The sequence below is a fragment of the Zootoca vivipara genome, chromosome 16, assembly GCF_965207765.1.
Source record: "Zootoca vivipara chromosome 16, rZooViv2.hap1.1, whole genome shotgun sequence".
Classification (NCBI taxonomy): Eukaryota; Metazoa; Chordata; class Lepidosauria; order Squamata; family Lacertidae; genus Zootoca; species Zootoca vivipara.
In genome coordinates this window covers 20,301,475-20,319,909 of record NC_142599.1, presented here as the reverse complement: position 1 = coordinate 20,319,909, position 18,435 = coordinate 20,301,475, and the positions used below count along the sequence as shown (strand labels likewise).

General features: G+C 46.0%; 1 long non-coding RNA gene across 1 annotated transcript in view; it reads right to left on the bottom strand.

Annotated features, from left to right (window-relative positions):
* Positions 1-221: 221 nt before the first annotated feature.
* Positions 222-18,435, bottom strand: part of LOC118075824 (uncharacterized) — a 51,380-nt gene continuing 33,166 nt past the window's right edge. The window contains exons 3-4 of the long non-coding RNA XR_004691448.3: positions 1,215-1,340; positions 222-371 (exon numbers count right to left, since the gene is read on the bottom strand). This is a non-coding gene — a long non-coding RNA (uncharacterized LOC118075824). The remainder of the gene's footprint in view (positions 372-1,214; positions 1,341-18,435) is intronic.

Genomic DNA, 18,435 nt, shown 5'->3' with positions numbered 1-18,435 from the left:
CTAAACTGACAAAAACCAAAGAGTCTAGTGAAGAAGGAATGGGACTGTTTGAATGAATATTTTTTTAAAAAAAATAAGGTTCAAGGGTAAATATCTGGTTGAGTTTAGAATGACCTCGTGAATAGAAAGGGGAAGGAATATTGACATATATATATCTAAATAAATTAGGATTGAGATAATAGGGAAATACAGAAAGATATAATGAGACTGAAATGAAGTGTTGTGAGGTCAGTGGAAATCTTTATTTTATCCATTTTGGTTATGTAACGATGAATATGGTGTTGGGAATATGTCAGTCTTTCTTCTTTTTTCTTTGTCCTTTATCTTCATTTCTTTTTTCTTTTCTTTCATTCTTAGTTTCATGTTTTAATCTGTAAGATTTGGAATTGTTTCTTTCTTGTTTTGGCATATTGTTATATTTTGTTGTTAATATTAGTAAAATATTACTATAATTTTTAAAAAAGGAGAGGGAGACTCCTTGGACTCTTCAGCAGTCTCTTTACCCCCCTCCTCTGCTTCAGCCTCGGAGTCTGAACTGCTCCCCGTCACAGGCTCCTCCTGCTCACTAAACCCTGTTGCCCCTTCGACATCCGGCACCTCCTCCCAATCTTCTCCCTCTGACCTCTCCTCAGTTTCCCACCACCAATCCCCTGGCTCTGAACCTTCCTCCTCTGGGGGTTCCCTTGGGGGGGGGGGGTTCCCTTGCCTCCCACAATTCTTCTTCGTCCTGACACTATGAGGCATCTTCCTAAGTAGGAGCCACCCCCTTCTCCCTCCAGGCCGGGAGCCAGGTCACGGGAGGAAGGCCGCAAAGCGAGATGGAAACACTCCTGGCACTCATTGAAGAGCCCTCGAAAGCCCGATGGCACTAGAGAGCTGACCACAACTCCTTTCCCCGGCTGCACCCCCCAGAACGACAGCTTGCTCCCTGCCTCGGAAGCTGTAAGTATCCATCTTTCTGCTTTGCCCCTTGGTTTAAGGCCCCAAGGATCCGTTATGCAATGTTTATGACTCAATTACAGGCATGTTATACTAAAAGTCGGTTTCAAAGCTCTATGCATTATTAACGGCATGGCTCTCTGATGTATAGAGAGCGTGCCGTTTTTTGCACAGAGGGTGGAGAGAAAGGGAGAGCGGAGGATGGGGTGGGGTGGGGAGGAGGACGAGAGATTGCTTAGGCTGTAGCCCATGAATAATACAGAGGAGACATTTACCAAGGCAGTGGCCTCCAGCGATGATATTTTACACGGGTGTCTCTTGTAGCGTGCCTCTTCCGCTCGGTGGATTCGCTGCCTCTTGCACCCAGGCGGTTCGGTCCTCTGAGGCACGCAAGATTAAACCTGTTTTTTAAAAAAGCAACATTTGCATTGATTTGGGTGGGAGCGGAGGTGCAAGGGTGGTGAGAGACAAAGGGGGATACTGGAGGACTCTCGATAACCAGGCCCCGTGGCTGCTCCCATGGATGCTAATAGACACCTTGTGAGCATCAGAGGAGAAAATGGGCATCCGGCTCCCGGGGGCATCCTTCTTCCTCTGAACACACGGATGTAACAGGGCTGGCTTGGGCACAGCAATCACTGTGAGCTCAAGGCCGGGTTTGTTTGTGCTCAAAGCCTGCCTGGATGAATCTACTTCTGGCACCAAGGCTTGCCTTTCCTCCACCTCCAAGCCAGACAGAGGAGCGGCCATGCAGTGTTAATTTAATGTGCTTGCTTTTTTGCTAGGGCCTTTTTTATATAAAACAAGCAAACAAGTGTTCCTGTGTAGGTGTTAGAGGACTGGGGAACCCTTTTCAGCCAAGGGCCATATTTCCTTCTCGGCTACATTCCAGGGGCCACATGCTAGTGGTGGGCGAGGCCAGATGTAAAAGCAGGTGGAGCAATGGATGTAAGTTTCACCTTCATACAGTAGGCTGGTTTCTAGCCGCACACTCACACCAAACCCTCTCCTGTCCTCAAACCAGGTAAGCGAGAGGCATTATCACTCAGAAGTCCAGCCAGAGATGATCACTTAGGTGGGTGTGTGATGCGGAGCTGGTGAGGGATGTGGTCTATGAAGAAGGGTGTGGTCCAGGGAGAGTATCAAGGGTCAGGTGAGAGAGGTCTGGATGGCTGCATTTGGACCCAGAGGTGTAGCAAGCCCAGGTGGTACCCAGTACGGAATTTTTTTTGTCACCCCCCCATGCGGCTCTGGTAAAAAGTGAAAAACATGACTTGCAAAAAAACTAGAGCTTACAGAACAAAACCGACTTCAGATATGAAATCAGCATTGAAAGAACATATAAGAACAGTTGAAAAATCTCATGCAACAGAAAATTTTAAAAAATGTTCCCCAGTGGGGTGGGGCGCCAAGTGTCACACCCCCTCCAGGGTGGCAGCTGGGGCGACCCACCCCCATCGCCCCCCTTGCTACGCCACTGTTCGAACCCCAACATCCTGAGACCCCCATTTCCCTAAATCAGAGCATTCAAGTGAAAGTGTGCGGAATCTTCATGGCCTCACCTTGGTTAGTGCATACTCTCAAAAATGTATTTATTTGGTGTGTGTGTGTGTCATTTCAAGCAAATATCATTGCCCTATGTCAGGGCTGGCCCATGACATTCTGCTGCCTGAGGCAAAGGGTGAGAAGATGCCCACCCCACCCCCGTTCCTTGTACACCAACAGACCAGACTTTAACACCGGTGACAGTATAGTATCCTTTATCACGCCTGAGGGCATGTGGTTTACGGAGCTCAATATTTTGCTGCCATCCTACAGTATATGCCACCTGAGGTTGCCATCTCAAACTACCCAATGGCAGGGCCCCAAGTGGCTCACATTAACGAGAGAGACAGGGACGGAGACAGAGAGAGTTGGGCCCTGCCCTCAGGCGTAGAAACTAAAAAGACTCGGAAGTAGGGATGTAAGAGCGTTCCAACAAAACCAGAAATGAGAGCAGAAATTGCTGGCGTTTCCTTGTTTGTTCCATGTCTGTATTGGAAATCAATCCAGCAAAAACGATCAGTATTCACTGTTGTTGTTGCTTTCAGTCTGCAAATGATACAATGGCAAAGTGACTTGCGGAATGTATCTGACTGATTTTGTACATTGCATATGTAATTTTGCCACTGGGGACAGCAGACAAATAGCATGGTTTTTAGCAGAATGTGAACTGCAGCAAAATGGAAACTGTGCTGTGTGTGAAATCTGGTCTGGGCACTTCTGCCCCCTATGTGTAGAAGTTTCTCTGCAATAGCTCGTCCTAGGTAGGTTTACAAGCAGACCATTGTACTTTGAAAGAGATGCTAGAAGAAGGAAGCTGTGTTGCATGAAAAGCACAGCCTTCGGTTTTAGGTGACGTGTGCTGGAAACCGGGGCGGAATTTGATTCAGTTTGCTTTTAAAGGTGAATCTACAATAGGAGAACTGAAATTTAGCCATCCTTCAGAATTCGCGCCTCTTTGGAGTTTGCAAATCCAAGTTCTCGAGTCGAGTGATGTGTACAAAAATGTATATTGATGGTGCAAACCACACTTGGCCTCACTTCAAAAAAGGATATTCTAGAGTTGGGACAGGTTCAGAAAAGGGCGACTCAGATGATGGAGGGGGTGGAGTGACTCTTCTATGAGGCGAGGTGGAGATGTAAGGGATTTCTTCATTTAGAGAACAGGCGAGTCAAAAAGTTGACATGATAGAAGTTTCTAAATGAGGCATGATATGGAGAAATACTAGGACTCATGGGCATCCACTAAAGCTGAATGTTGTAAGGTTCAGGACAGGTAGAAGTCAGTGGTGGTCACCAACTTGGATAGCTTCAAAGGAGGATTTGATCAATTTATGGAGGAGAAGGCTATCAAAAACTACTAGCCAATGATAGCTATGCTCTTCCTCCATGGTCACAGGGAGACATACCTGCCAAGTTCCTGTCAGAGAAATAAGGGACCAGACCGGAAGTAGCAGACCGGAAGTAGCGCTGCCGCCATTTTGGAACTGGGTGGAGCATGCTCCAAAGTGACTTTTGATGCTGCTCTGCCCAGTTCCAAAATGGCCATCGCGCCAGAAGTCGCACTGCAGCCATTTTGGAACTGGGCAAAGCAGCATCAAAAGTCGCTTCTGAGCATGCACCGCCCAGTTCCAAAATGGCCGCGGCGGCAGAATAAACCGGGGGGAAATCCGTTTTTTCAGCTGGGAACAGCTGGAAAAACGGGGGTTTCCCGGAGAATACGGGAGACTTGGCAGCTATGCAGGGAGAAATGCTTCTGAATACCAGTTGCTGGAAACCACAGGAAGGGAGAGTTGCTCTTGTGCTTGAATCTGCTTGCAGACTTCTCAAGAGCCATCTGGCTGGCCACTGTAAGAACAGGATGCTGGACTAGATGGGTCATTGGCCTGATTCAACAAACTCTTCTCATTATCTTATGTTCTTACGTTCATATCCTGGGATAAAGTGTCCATTAAAAATTATCTATCTATTTAGTAAAAGGTAAAGGTAAAGGGACCCCTGACCATTAGGTCCAGTCGTGACCGACTCTGGGGTTGCGCGCTCATCTCGCATTATTGGCCGAGGGAGCCGGCGTATAGCTTCCAGGTCATGTGGCCAGCATGACAAAGCCGCTTCTGGCAAACCAGAGCAGCACATGGAAACGCCGTTTACCTTCCCGCTGTAGCGGTCCCTATTTATCTACTTGCATTTTGACGTGCTTTCGAACTGCTAGGTTGGCAGGAGCTGGGACCGAGCAACGGGAGCTCACCCCGTCACAGGGATTCGAACTGCCGACCTTCTGGTCAGCAAGCCCTAGGCTCAGTGGTTTAACCACAGCGCCACCTGGGTCCCATCTATTTAGTAGTAACACACAAAAATTCAATGTTTTAGGGGGAAATGGTTTTGCAAAAAAAAAAAAGTGTATATTGTGCAATACAGTGGTACCTCGACTTACGAAGGCGATCCATTCCGCGGAGCTCTTCGTAAATCAAAACCTTCGGATGTTGAAGCGTCCATTTTGCGCATGCACGAAGCGCAATTTTGCGCTTTGCGCATGCGCAGACCACGCATGCCGCTTCTGTGCAGGCGCAGACCGCACGCGCGAGGCGAAAATACTTCCAGGTTTGCCAACTTCATAAGTTGAAACCTTTGGAAGTCGAGGCATTCGTAAGTCGAGGTACCACTGTATTGAATTTTTTAAAATGAGCATATTAGGATAAATGTGCTCTTAAATGTTGGTGGATTTTCATGAGGATTTTTTTTTTAATGCAAGCTGATGTGGAGAACTGAAGATTGGAAAAATGAGAAATTGAAAGAGACAGAGTCACCCACCCCTATTTATGACTCACTCTGAACGTTTAGCGTAGTTAACATATTGAGTAACAGTTGAAAGAGGGGTCACCCACCTCTTTCAGTTAATGAGCAGATTTGGATTTTTGAGCAAGTGCCTTGGGTGCCACGCAAAGCCACTTTCTGCTCCAGAAAGAGATAGAGAAGGAGGGAGAGCACAAACTTTGCTTTTTCCAGTGGATCTTTGTAAATGTCAGATCCAATAGAATTAAGCTGAGCATCAAAGGAGAGAAAGGCAACCAGTCTCCCCACTCTATGACCAAGGGTTGTCTGTTCCTATCGGTAAGGGTAGCCTGAGAGGGAAGCTATGGAGATAGTTGCTGTTGCTATACTTTAACTCTGAACACTCGTTGTTAAGCATTATTATTCCACTGCCCATTAAATTTAATCAGGATGCCTCCTGGGGAGCTTAATAGCAAAAGCACTAATTGAGTTAATTTTTTTTTAAAAAAGGACGGTTAAACTTGAGCTATGGCAGGGGAAAGTTCAGATCTAGGTCTGGACCGGGGGAAGTTGACATGGCACCCTCTAGATACTTGTGAGAATTCTCATGAGCCCCAGCCAATGTTCAGGGGTGATGGAAGTTGAAGTTCCCAGTACAGTGGTGCCTCGACTTACTAATTTAATCCGTTCCGAAGGCACCTTCGTAGGTCAAAAAATTCGTAAGTCGAAAAGCGCCATTGGAAACGCGATTTCCCATAGGAATGCATTGGGAACGGAAAAATCCGTAAGTCGAAGCAACCCCATCGAAAAATTCGTAAGTCGAAAAAACCCTATCTAAAACCACCGCGGTTTCCGTTCAGATGCCGAGAAATCCGTAAGCGTGCGGCCATTTGCCCCATTCGCAAGTCGAAAAATTCGGTTGTCGAGCTGTTCGTAAGTCAAGGTACCACTGTATTGGAAGGCTAACCCTGGTCTAGACAGCTTTGGCATTCCAGCACACTGACAAGGCTTACTGTTGCTGACATGTGGCCTACAAGCCCCGCACAGTTGCCTAGCAACAGCAGGCGCTGGGAAACCACCCATCGCTTTGAATTTCCCACAGTGCTTTGGAACGGCTGATGTAGCCTTCCTCTGGAACATTGTGGGTGGCTTCTCAAGATTCTGAATAAGTCTATGGCCAGATGAGCAGAAGGAGAAGGCTCTTCACCAAACAGGAGGCCAGCCTGTTGTTGTTGTTGTTGTTTACAAATACTGCAAGTAAGATGAGGAGGAGGATTAGGAGGAGCACTGCTGATTCACGGCAAATGGCATCCTGTTCTCATGGTGGGCTAGTACCAGATGACATTTCTGAGAAGCCAATAAACAGGACCTGATGTGCTGGTCCAAGGGCCAAAGTCCATGGCCAGTCCAAAGTCTAAGGAATCAACGAGGGGTCAGTCCGATGAAGCTAAGGCAGGGTGCAGGGCAGGAAACTAGGCAAGGTCAGGAACAGGACCACAGGCAGGATCTGACAAGCAGCAATGTTGCTCCTGCAACCTGGGGCAGGGTCTGGCCGCCTTTTATCTCTGACGAGGTAATGGCCGGTCCCGATCCCCCGATGACTCACCACCCTGTCTCACCTGAAGGCAAGCACTCCTCCTGCGAGTACTCAGGTCTCTCCTCCTCTCAGCTCTGAGTCTCTGCAGCTCAGGAGACGCCGGAGGGTTACTGGACCCAGGAGCCGCCTCAGCCTCTCCTGAGCCAGCTGGTAGTGGGTCAGGTGTCGGCAATGAGGTATTCTCAGCACAGAAAGGGTTAAAAAACAATCTCTGGCTACCAGCAACAACAACAACAAAAAAGGATCTGGGTTTTAACAGCGGGGACAAGCTCTAGCGGAGACAAGCTGTAGGAGGAGTGGGAGAACAAATGGGGGAAAAACAACAGCAGCAACAGCAGCACAAATGGGCCGATGGGGCGTGTGCCAGCAGTGAGCCCTCTGTGTGTCATGTCCGACACGCGTGTCATAGGTTCTCCATCACTGGACTAAGCAGTCACTTCTCCAAACACACAGCATCATACAAAAGGGCAAACACACACTGATCAGAAGATGGAGGTTGTGTGTTCCTCCATGCTAGTACAACAGACCACACCCTCTTTTCATCCCAGAGTTTTTCATCCCAGAGTTTCCAGCACTGGGCAGTCAGAAGCACACTGCCTCCAATATGGTGGAGAGGGCTGTCGATAGCTACTACCCACAATGGCTATGCTCTGCCTCCACAGTCGGAAGCAGTGATGCTTCTGAATGCCAGTTGCTGGAAACCACAGGAGCGAAGAGGGCTCTTGTGCTCGAATCCTGCTTGCTGGTTTCCCACAGGCATCTGGCTGGCCACTGTGAGCAAAGGATGCTGGACTAGATGGGCCATTGGCCTGATCCAGCAGGCTCTTCCAACATGCTTATGTGGTAGAACATAACCACTGTGGCTAGCAGCCATCGACAGCCATATCCTTCGTGGATTTGCTGGATCCTTTTCTGAAACCAACCAAGCTGGCGGCTGTCACTCACATTTTGATAATAGATGTGCACACTTTCAGGGTGGGGTGGGAGTGTTGTATGAGAGAGTAAAGGAAAGAACAGCCAAAGAAAAATCTGGGACTTCATGCAGAAAATCTGTGGATTTGTGCAGGCTTGTTCCGCCGCCAGGCACCTAAGGGAAGGGAAGGATATTCTGACTTTGAAGTTGGAGCTTTAAAACACAAGAAAGACCCCCTAGAAAGAGAGAGGTTTCTTAAGCATGCTGCAAAATTGCTGGTTCCATATGGTTTAGAAAATTGATAGCAACTTCTCTCCAAGGAGGCATTTAAAGCACACCAAACAGGCTTGTTCAGTTTAATTGGAAAATTCGCTTCAATTATACTTTTGTAACCTATTGGGCTACCCTGCTTCTTGAGCTAAGCATTCGGTGGAAATTGAAGCCCGAGGTACGAGCCTTTCTTTTCTCCTCCTCCCACTTCAATTAAATAATGTTTTGACCCGACCAGAAACTTGCAAACAGCCTGATCCCAAATATGTTTAGTTAGAAGTTAAGTCCTGCGGAGTTCAATGGGACTTTTGATAACAGTAAGTAGGCTTAGTGAAGTTCCCCCTGCAGGACTCTTGCCTGTCTCACAGTCCCATGGCCTGGCGGCAAAATGGTAACAGCAATGTTCTCTTGACAAGAGAACTGAGCAATTTCCATCGTTTCACCTAGATGGAGATCTAAGCAAAGCGATATGAAACAAAGCACCCACCGTGAAATTAACGCATTTGAGAATGAATGGCAGAAGGTATCTGCGCAGCAACTGTGGAACATTGGTCTGAGGGTTAGTTCCCGGGCCCCACATTAAATGAGTTAATATTTCAGTTTCTTTATATGCAGATAGTCTAGGGTAGTTGCTCTGAAACTTTTTCTTGGTTCCATAAACTCATCCCCCAGTTCCCCCTACCCTGACCATCACAGTCGTACCTTGGTTCTCGAATGGAATCCATTCCAGAAGTCCGTTCGACTTCCAAAACGTTCAGAAACCAAGGTGCGGCTTCCAATTGGCTGCAGGAGCTTCCTGCAGCCAATCAGTAGCCGCATAAGCCATGTCAGACGTTTGGCTTCCAAAAATAGTTTGCACTCCGGAACACTCACTCCCGGGTTTGCGGCATTTGGGAGCCAAAACATTCGAGAACTAAGCTGTTCGAAAACCAAGGTATGATTGTGCTCAGAATAGCAGTCTGCACAACCCACTAAGGAACCTAGGAGCCAACTCCCAGGGGCCGAGGTCTTTACGTCGTCGCCCCCATAAAATATTTGAGGGGGCCGGGGACCCCCAAAGTTGATGGACATTGCCATTCAGATAGTGTACATGTACCACATCTTGTGATCAATTATGCAGGGCAGGGCTTACGTGCCCCCTCCCCCAATATTTTATTCAAGTTGGCATCCCTGCTAAGGAAGGTGGTATCATGACAAAATTCAAAGCAAGTAGCCCTTAATTGCACATTTATTGAAAATCCAGTATAAACCATTTAGTTTGAGTCATTTTAGAGCCCTAAATGGTCTCAGTCCAGTATACCTGAAGGAGCGTCTCCACCCCCATCATTCAGCCTGGACACTGAGGTCCAGCTCCAAGGGCCTTCTGGCGGTTCCCTCGCTACGAGAAGCCACGTTACAGGGAACCAGGCAGAGGGCCTTCTTGGTAGTGGCACCCACCCTGTGGAATGCCCTCCCACCAGAGGTCAAAGAGAACAACAATTACCAGACCTTTAGAAAGCATCTCAAGGCAGCCCTGTTTAGGGAAGCTTTTAATGTTTGATGGATTTCTGTATTTTAATGTTTTTTTGGAAGCCGCCCAGAGTGGCTTGGGGAACCCGGCCAGATGGGCGGGGTATAAACTATTATTATTATTATTATTATTATTATTATTATTATTATTATTATCTAAAGGCAGCCCTGTATAGGGAAGTTTCCAATGTTTGATGTTTTCTCGTGTTTTTATATCTGTTGGAAGCCGCCCAGAGTGGCTGGGGCAAGTCAGTCACGTAGGCTGAGTGCAAATGATAAAATTATTATTATGTGTTATTATTAATTCAACAAAATTGATGAACATGATCCCATAATACTAGCTTTTCAAAGTCTGATAGCCATTTACACCTTCCCACTTGCCTCTTAGCACCCCCTAGGTAATCCCCCTCAAAGGGATGGTACCACCCACTTTGGGAACCCCTGCTTGAGGGTGTCCCCTGGTACATTCCTCCTCACCTTGGCAAGGGTCTGTGGCAAAGGGCTTTGAGAACCACCCACCGCTTTAATTACCCACAATGCCCCTGGTGTAACATCATTCTGGGGCATTGCAAGAAATGAAGAAGACCGACCCCTTTTTAGTTTTCATTGCTCACAATGGAGTAGCAACACTATGACAGGGGCATTGTGGGTAATTAAAATGCTGGAAAGATCCCATATCCGGCCACCTGGCAGATGGGACCCCCGAGGCCCTGACAGCTGCCCAAGGATGCCAGTGGAGAATGGGGCACTGCCCCCACCAGAACTCAATCTCTGCTGCCTGCTTTTCCACTTCCAGGGGGCAGCCCTGGCTTTCAGCTTCCTCTCCCTTAGTCGCAGTCTTGCCCCTTGCATAACTCAGTAGGGACAAGGATGGGGAACTAGAATCAGTTGGTTCTGCCTGTCATTGGCTCTGGCGCCCTCTACTGTTGGACTCCCTGCCTTCTTCCCCAGCAGTCTCAATGGGCACCAGCTGTCCCTTTCTGCCGGACAGCAAAAGCAGTCCTGAGCTAGATAAGGTCAGGGGGCTGACTTGGTATAAGGCAGCTTGCTTTGTGAGATTTGGAGGTGGTTGTTGTTTTTTGCTACATCTTGCAATCTGCATTGGGACAGTCTGCAGGGGAGGCTAGTATGAGCTGCCGTAGAACCCAGGAACATCTCCCCATGGATCTGATGATATTGTGGGGAGCCACAAAGCATCAATGGGAGAACAGGTGTGTTCGTACTTTGTAGCCAGTGCCTATGTCTTCCTTTTGGTCCTCACTAAAAAGCAAAGCGGGAAATCTTCCTTTTTCTTTTTCTTTTACAAAAAAATAAATGAAAATAAATCTCCGTTCTCCTTTTAATGGTTTTTTAATTATTATTTTTTATGTGGGTCAGCATTAAAAGCCAAAGGTGATGATATGAATAGATGCCATATAAATCCCAGATAAACAAGTGATCAAAAGGAAATAGCTCGAAAGGGATTGTTTGGAGAGAGAGAGAAAAAATGGTGGCAAAGCTGTTTAAAATCGGACAAGACAAAAACAAAACACCACCCAACACTTGAGTGGAGAGAGATAGAGAGAGGGTTTGTGGATTCTTCTTTTTTTTAATCTTCTCTTGTAATTTGAGACTCTAATGATGGACTTATGATGCCCACTCTTCCCTTTTTCTTACACCTTACCCTACTAAAGGAGGAAATCTTGATTGGTAAGTGGATGAAAACCGCAAGATGCTAGGACATTTATTACTAGAGGTCACTGGAAAGTATGAGCTGTACCAGGGGTGACTAACCTGTGGCCTCCTGGATATTGCAGGAATACAAATCCCAGCGTCCTCCACCATTGGCCATTCTGGCTGCTGAGGATGCTGGGAGATGGAGTCCAGCAGCACCTGGGGGGTCCATTGGTTCCCCATTCCTGAGCTGTGCCTTCTAGGAGGGGGAGAAACACACCAAGAGATATATATATGTCTACCTTTTTTTCCCAGAGGGAGTTTTTGCTTTTTGTTTTCTTAAAGTTATCTTTAATTTTCTTCTTTTGATTATTGTTTCAAGGCATTACAATTTGCCTGCCAGATTTCCTTTATGCCATTCCTAAGATATTCCTTTTATTTTAAAGTTTGTGATAGACATCCCATCTCCTTGTCGAGAGTTGATTGATTGATTTGAAATGGAGATCAATCACAAAAGGGCAAGATCCCAGCCAAAGTTAAGCTCTTCTACAGCTTGGCTCCAGGCATGTTCCCTTAGGAGTTAAGTCTCACTCCTTTCAACGGAGCATGCAATTGATCCATATCTAATGGGGATCGAGCCCCACTGCATTCAAATGGGATTTAATCTCATATCATGTGTACAGCAGCCTTCCTTAACCTGGTGCCTTCCAAATGTTTTGAACTACAATTCCCATCAGTCCCAGACAGTATGTCCTTCCACACCTTGAGGAAGGTGTGGTGTCTCAGAAGAGCTGCTCTGGCTCCTGGAGGCAATGAAGGCTTCAATTAAGTCCCAGGCATTCTTGGGGCAAGTAGCTCACTTGGAGCTCTCCATGGTGCTGAAACCACTGGCCAGCCTTATGTCCTTCCAGTGGCATCCAGTCAAAGTCAGGGCAAGACAGGACATTTGTTTGTATAAGGGATGGGGTGCCTGTGGCACTCCAGATCTTGCTCGACTACATCTCCCATTACCCCAGACAATTTACCATGTTGGTTGATGGGAGTTGTCATCCAAAACAGGCTGGAGGACTTCCCAAGTTGGGGGATTCAGGTGCATAGGATTGCCTCCTTATACTCTGTTGGTTTCTTCAAGGAAGAACCTGTGCACGATTAATACCATCCTTTGCCAACCTGATGCCTTCCAGATGTTCTGGACTACTACTCCCATCAGCCCCCACCAGCAGGGGGCATCTGGAGGGAACCAGGTCAGCGATGGCTGTTTAAGGCTCCCCTGCTGCAATCAATGGGAACTAGAAGTGCTTAATTTTAGCTGGTTTATGCTTGCAGGATTCTGTTCTGTTCTGTTTAATTTCTAAGGCATATGTCTGTCCGTCTTTTTAAAGATACTCCTTTTCTTTTTCAACCCCTTTGTTTTTAGAGAAGGCTTTGGTTTTAAGTCTGCTTTATATATTTTTTTATTTGATCTTTCATTCAACATTGATTCGCATGCCTAGGACTCTTTGCATGATGCCTTAAAATCTTCCAGTTTATATCTGGGTGGGGAAAACAGACATTTCTTCTTTCTTTCAGGGAGATGTGTTGTTTGGTTTTTTTATTCTTTCTTTCTTTGTTTGTTTCTTCCTTTCTCCTTCTTTCCTTCCTTCCTTTCTTTCCTTTGATTACAGACTGTGCATCATGATGGTTAAAAAGAAAAGAAAAAAGGTTTATTTGAAAATAAAATAAAATAATGATTGAGTGTATAAAATCAGACAAAACTAATGGGCTGAGGAAAAATCTATTTAAACGCTGGCCAATGGCTTTTTTTTGCTTGCAGATTTCAAAGTCTGGGTGTCCTGCTGACCTCTTTAAAAAAGCAGAGGGTCGGGTTGGCAGGCTGGCCCAACAGAATGGAGAGCCCCATGAATACGACTCAGGAAATGATACTTCTTCCCCTCCATCCACCCAGACAAGTGCATCCAGGTCAAAGGGGGGCCCCAAACCACCATGTGATCAAGTCTGTGATGGTTTCAGCCGGGCCTTCTCTTCCGGGAAGGTGAGCAGCGGGAGCAGTTCTGATTCAGGAAATTCCTTCACCAGCTGCTTCTCCCGGACTAAGGGGGCAACTTTAGACAATCCATCTCCAAGGGTTCGAGCCAAGGATGAAAGGTGAGCAACCACCCCGAAAGTCTTGAGCTCCGGAGCAACAGGAAGTTGCTGTAGCTCCTGAGCGGTGATGAAAGAAGTTTATAAAATTATGCATGCCGTGATTGGCCAGGGAAAGGTTTCTCTGCATCTCCCATGGCACTAGAAATCATGGACATCCAATGAAGCTGAATGTTGGAAGATTCAGATAAAAGAAAGTCCTTCTTCATACAGCGCCTAGTTAAACTATGGAACTCGCTGCCACAGGAGGCAGGGATGAACACCAACCTAGATTGCTCTAAAGGAGGATTAGACAAATTCATGGCTGACACGGGTTTCAGAGAGGGTTCTCACATAGCCCTACTTGGAAATGCTGGGGGTTGAAACTGGGACCTTTTTCATGCAAGGCAAAAGGGTCTCTGTTAGCAGTGATGGGTAAAGAGTAGACTGCTGCCAGTCAGAGTAGCCAGTATAGAGCCAGATGGATGAGTAGCCTGACCTAGTATAAGGCAGCTTTCTGTGTTTCGAATTGCATCTTTTAAAGGGAGTGAAACTGGAGTGGAAACTGGTTTGCTGTACCAAGTTCCTGTAAGGCTAGAATGCTATTTTTGGGTGTGAAATATCCCTTTTCAAGAAAAGGGTTGTTGCAATCTCCTGGGCACTCAGAAAAGAAAGTCTTGTTTTCAACCGTTGTTTTTTTCTGGCTCGCCTCTTAGGTCATGTGCCCGGAATGATTCTACATCCAGCAGGTCATCTCCAGAGTCTAACCACTCCCATTTATTACATCACAAGGCGGGATCCCGGTCTTCACACAGCAGATCCTGTTCATCAGGGACAAGGTGAGGTATCTTTAGGGTCATCTATTGGCAGTACTGACTCCCTAGAACTTCCCTTCCCCATTGATATCAGAGAGGCACCTTCACTCTTATCATTTTCAGGACCCACCAAAGCATTTTACATTTAGAGAAGCCTATCCTGAAACATGGGACCCAGGTGGCGCTGTGGGTTAAACCACTGAGCCTAGGGCTTGCTGATCAGAAGGTCGGCAGTTCGAATCCCTGTGACGGGGTGAGCTCCCGTTGCTCGGTCCCAGCTCCTGCCAACCTAGCAGTTCGAAAGCACGTCAAAGTGCAAGTAGATAAATAGGAACCGCTACAGCGGGGAGGTAAACGGCGTTTCCATGTGCTGCTCTGGTTCGCCAGAAGTGGCTTTGTCATGCTGGCCACATGACCTGGAAGCTATACGCCGGCTCCCTCGGCCAATAATGCGAGATGAGCGCGCAACCCCAGAGTCGGTCACGACTGGACCTAATGGTCAGGGGTCCCTTTACCTTTACTTTTATCCTGAAACATACTTTTAACGTGGAATTTGATTATGTATATTTGTTTTGAAACTGCAGAGGTCTGCATTTTTATGCGAACTCATTCTTTACATTGGAATTATATGCTGCTTAGTCATCGAAGCTTCTAAGCAGCTTACATAAAATATACATTTCAATTTACCAAAATGTTTTTTTAAAAAAGTAAACCTAAAAATGAATTCAAAAACAAAATCAGCAGTTTTCACACAAATAAAATTACATGTTTAAATTTATATCAAATATACATGTCCGGGGGGGGGGGGCGCTTGCTTTAAAAAGTTTTGAAACCACATAGAGGTTTAGGTTGATCAGGTAGTATTTTAAAATGCATGATATAAATGTGTATATTATTTATATATTGTGCTTATATCCCACCTTTTCCTCCAAGGAGGTCATGGTTCTCCAAGTCCCCATTTTACCCTCCCAACAACCTCACGAGGTGGTTAGGTTGAGAGGCAGTGACTGGCCCCCAAGCTGCTTCACATGGCTGAGTGGGGGGATTCGAACCGGGGTCTCCCAGGTCCTTGTACGATGCTCCAACCATTGTGCCACACTGGCTGCCATTCATACCAGGCAGATTGAGAAATTTGTGCCTCTCCAGGTGCTGCTGGACTACAACTCAGTTGGTCAGAGCATGGTGCTGATAGTGCCAAGGTTGCAGGTTCAATCCCCATATGGGACAGCTGCATATTCTTGCATGGCAGGGGGTCAGACCAGATGATCCTCAGGGTCCCTTCCAACTCTACGATTCTATGATCTATGAAACTCCCAACGTTTTTGACAGTGGGACACATTGGCAGGGGCTGATGGGAGCTGAGGTCCAACAACATCTACAGACCCTCCAAGTGTCCCTATTTTCCAGGGACAGTCCTAGATTTACAGAAGCCATCCTGGTTTCTGATTGGATCCTGGAATGTCCCATTTTTCCTTAGGATGTCCCTATTTTCATTGGAGAAACGTTGGAGGGTATGGAGTTATCTGACCCCCCTAGCCGTCTGAAGGCAATCCTGTATAGGGAAAGTTTTTGTTTTTTTAATAAAATGTTTAATGTTTTGTTATGTTTCCATCCATATGTTGGAAGCTTCCCAGAGTGGCTGGGTCAACCCACTAAGATGTGTGGGGTATAAATAGTAAAATTATCATTATGGAATGGGACATCCCTATTTTCATCGGAGAAATGTTGGAAGGTATGCATCTAGAGGACCAAAGGGTTCTCCACCCCTGAGCTCAACAGAAGCCTACACCAGGTAGCAAGAAGTCTCTGTGAACCAGTTCTGTGGCCCTGTGTAACCACAACCTCAGCATGACCACCTTCCAGTGCATACGGCATCTGTTGGGGGTTGAATCTTGCGCCTCTTGCGCTTTCCCATCAGCCTTATATTTAAATCTCACCTGTTTCCAGATCCTATTCACGTTCCCCTAGCTACTCACCCAAGTCCGGCAAGAGAAGCCCCGGGAGCAGAAGTTCCAGGCAACGACGAAGTCCCAGCTATGCTCGCTATAGTCCTATCAGGTACCACTCGCTTATGCTGTGTCCAGTGCCCACATCTTACCATCCACACACTTCTCATCCAGGATCTCCATTCATTCATTCATTCATTGAATGTATATACAACCCTATACCTGGGGGTCTCAGGGCAGTTCACAGGGTGGTTGCGGAATGATGTTTGAAGGCTCTGTAGATGGTTGAAAGAGATTTGGCATTCGCAGATATTTAAGAGATAGGAACGACTTGGATTTGGTGGGCAGTAAATCGGCAGCTGCTAAATCCAGTAAACAACAAGAACTTGTGTGTTTGCCTGAGCTAAGATAAGCATTATATAAATTTTTTATTAAATTTTCTGTTTTACAATTTACTCATTTTTACATCCTTAAGATATCAATGAGTTCCCTTCTTCTCTTTCCATGGTTCATTTTACGTATCATAAATCCCTGCATATTTACAGAAACTATACCGTTCAGTATTCCATTATTACATCCATCATAACTTATTTACACTGTTCAATTTATCTTAATGCTGCCAGTGTCTTCAGCCATACACAGTTATTTCCCATATACTCAATAAACGTTTTCCAATCTTCTCTAATTGTATGTTCTTCTTGTTCTCTTCTTCTATATGTTAAGTCTGCGAGTTGTGCATATTCTGTCAACTTAAGTTGCCATTCTTCTTTGGTTGGAACCTTGCTCATTTTCCATTTTGGGGCTAACAAAACACGGCCCGCAGTAGTGGCATACATATACATAGGTGCCAACTCCCAGATTGAAAAATCCTGGATCTGCAGCGGCATGGCACCGGAAGTCGCACTGCGGCCATTTTGGAACTGGGCAGAGCAGCACCGGAAGTTGCTTCTACACATGCTCTGACCATTTCCCAAATGGCCGCAGCGCCAGAAATCACTTCTGCGCATGTCCAGAGACTCCAGACATGCGCAGAAGGAGCCTCCCCGGGCCAGTAAGAATCCGGGGGATTTACAGGTTTTTTTAAAATCCGGGCTGCCAGCGGGAAAGGCTGGAAAAACAGGGGTTTCCTGGGGAATACGGGAGACTTGGCAGCTATGTACATATATAACCTTTTTTGACACCTGGGAATTTCAATCTTAATTATCCCCAACAGAAAGGATTCTGGGTTTTTTGGGGGGAAGTACTTTTAAACATTTTTTTCAATTCATTATGGATCATTTCCCAATACTCTTTTACCCTTTTACAAGTCCACCACATATGAAAGAACATTCCTTCTACCTCTTTGCATCTCCAGCAATTACAAAAATAAGCATTGTTGATCGTCCGTGGGATTATCTTTTTTTCTCCTCAGGGACCGTGAACGAGATCACAAGTATGGGTCCAGTGGGAAGGAGTCTCACAGGCACCGTGACCGCCGGCGCCGCAAACAATCATATTCACCCATGAGGAAGCGGAGAAGAGATTCCCCCAGCCATCTGGAAGCCCGACGCATAACAAGGTGAGCTAGGGCTGTCCCAGAGGTAAAAAAGAAGATTGTCCTTCTCAGCTGCTGTCAAGGTGATCAAACCACCTTGAAAGGTTGGGTGTCAGGGCTGAGCTGCCACCCGCTTGGGAATTACACCCAGCTCCTGCCAACCTCGGTCTACAAACACAATTGGTTCCGGAAGTCCGTACTTAACCTGAAGCGAACTTTCCCATTGAAAGTAATGGAAAGTGGATTAATCCGTTCCAGACGGGTCCGCAGAGTACTTAAACTGAAAATACTCAAACCGAGGCATACTTAAACTGAGGTAGGACTGTATATATGTTGCAACCCAGTCAGATGGGCGGGGTATATTATTATTATTATTATTATTATTATTATTATTATTATTATTAAACAGGACATCCCTATTTTCATCAGAGAAATGTTGGGCGGAATGTTGCTGTGAGGGTGAGATAGAAATGCAGTAAAATATATATTGACAGCACTGAACTAAATTTGCGTCGAATTTTGCACCATTGCAGGTTGCAAAGATTTTTTTTCATAATAATTTTTATTGTTTTTTTCACAAATAAACATAGTCAAAATTTCAACATAAACACAACATAGACATATATATATATCCCAAATTATACATTTTTAGGGATATCTCATTAAGTTACAACATATTCAACATATGTTCTGCCGAACTCGACTTCCCCTTTCCCTCAACTTTGGTTTTATTTGTCAAATTTTTCTACTTGCGCTCTTATGAATCCATTTCTTATTTGTTTAACTATACCTTGTCCTCTTCTATATAGTCCCTATTATTACAG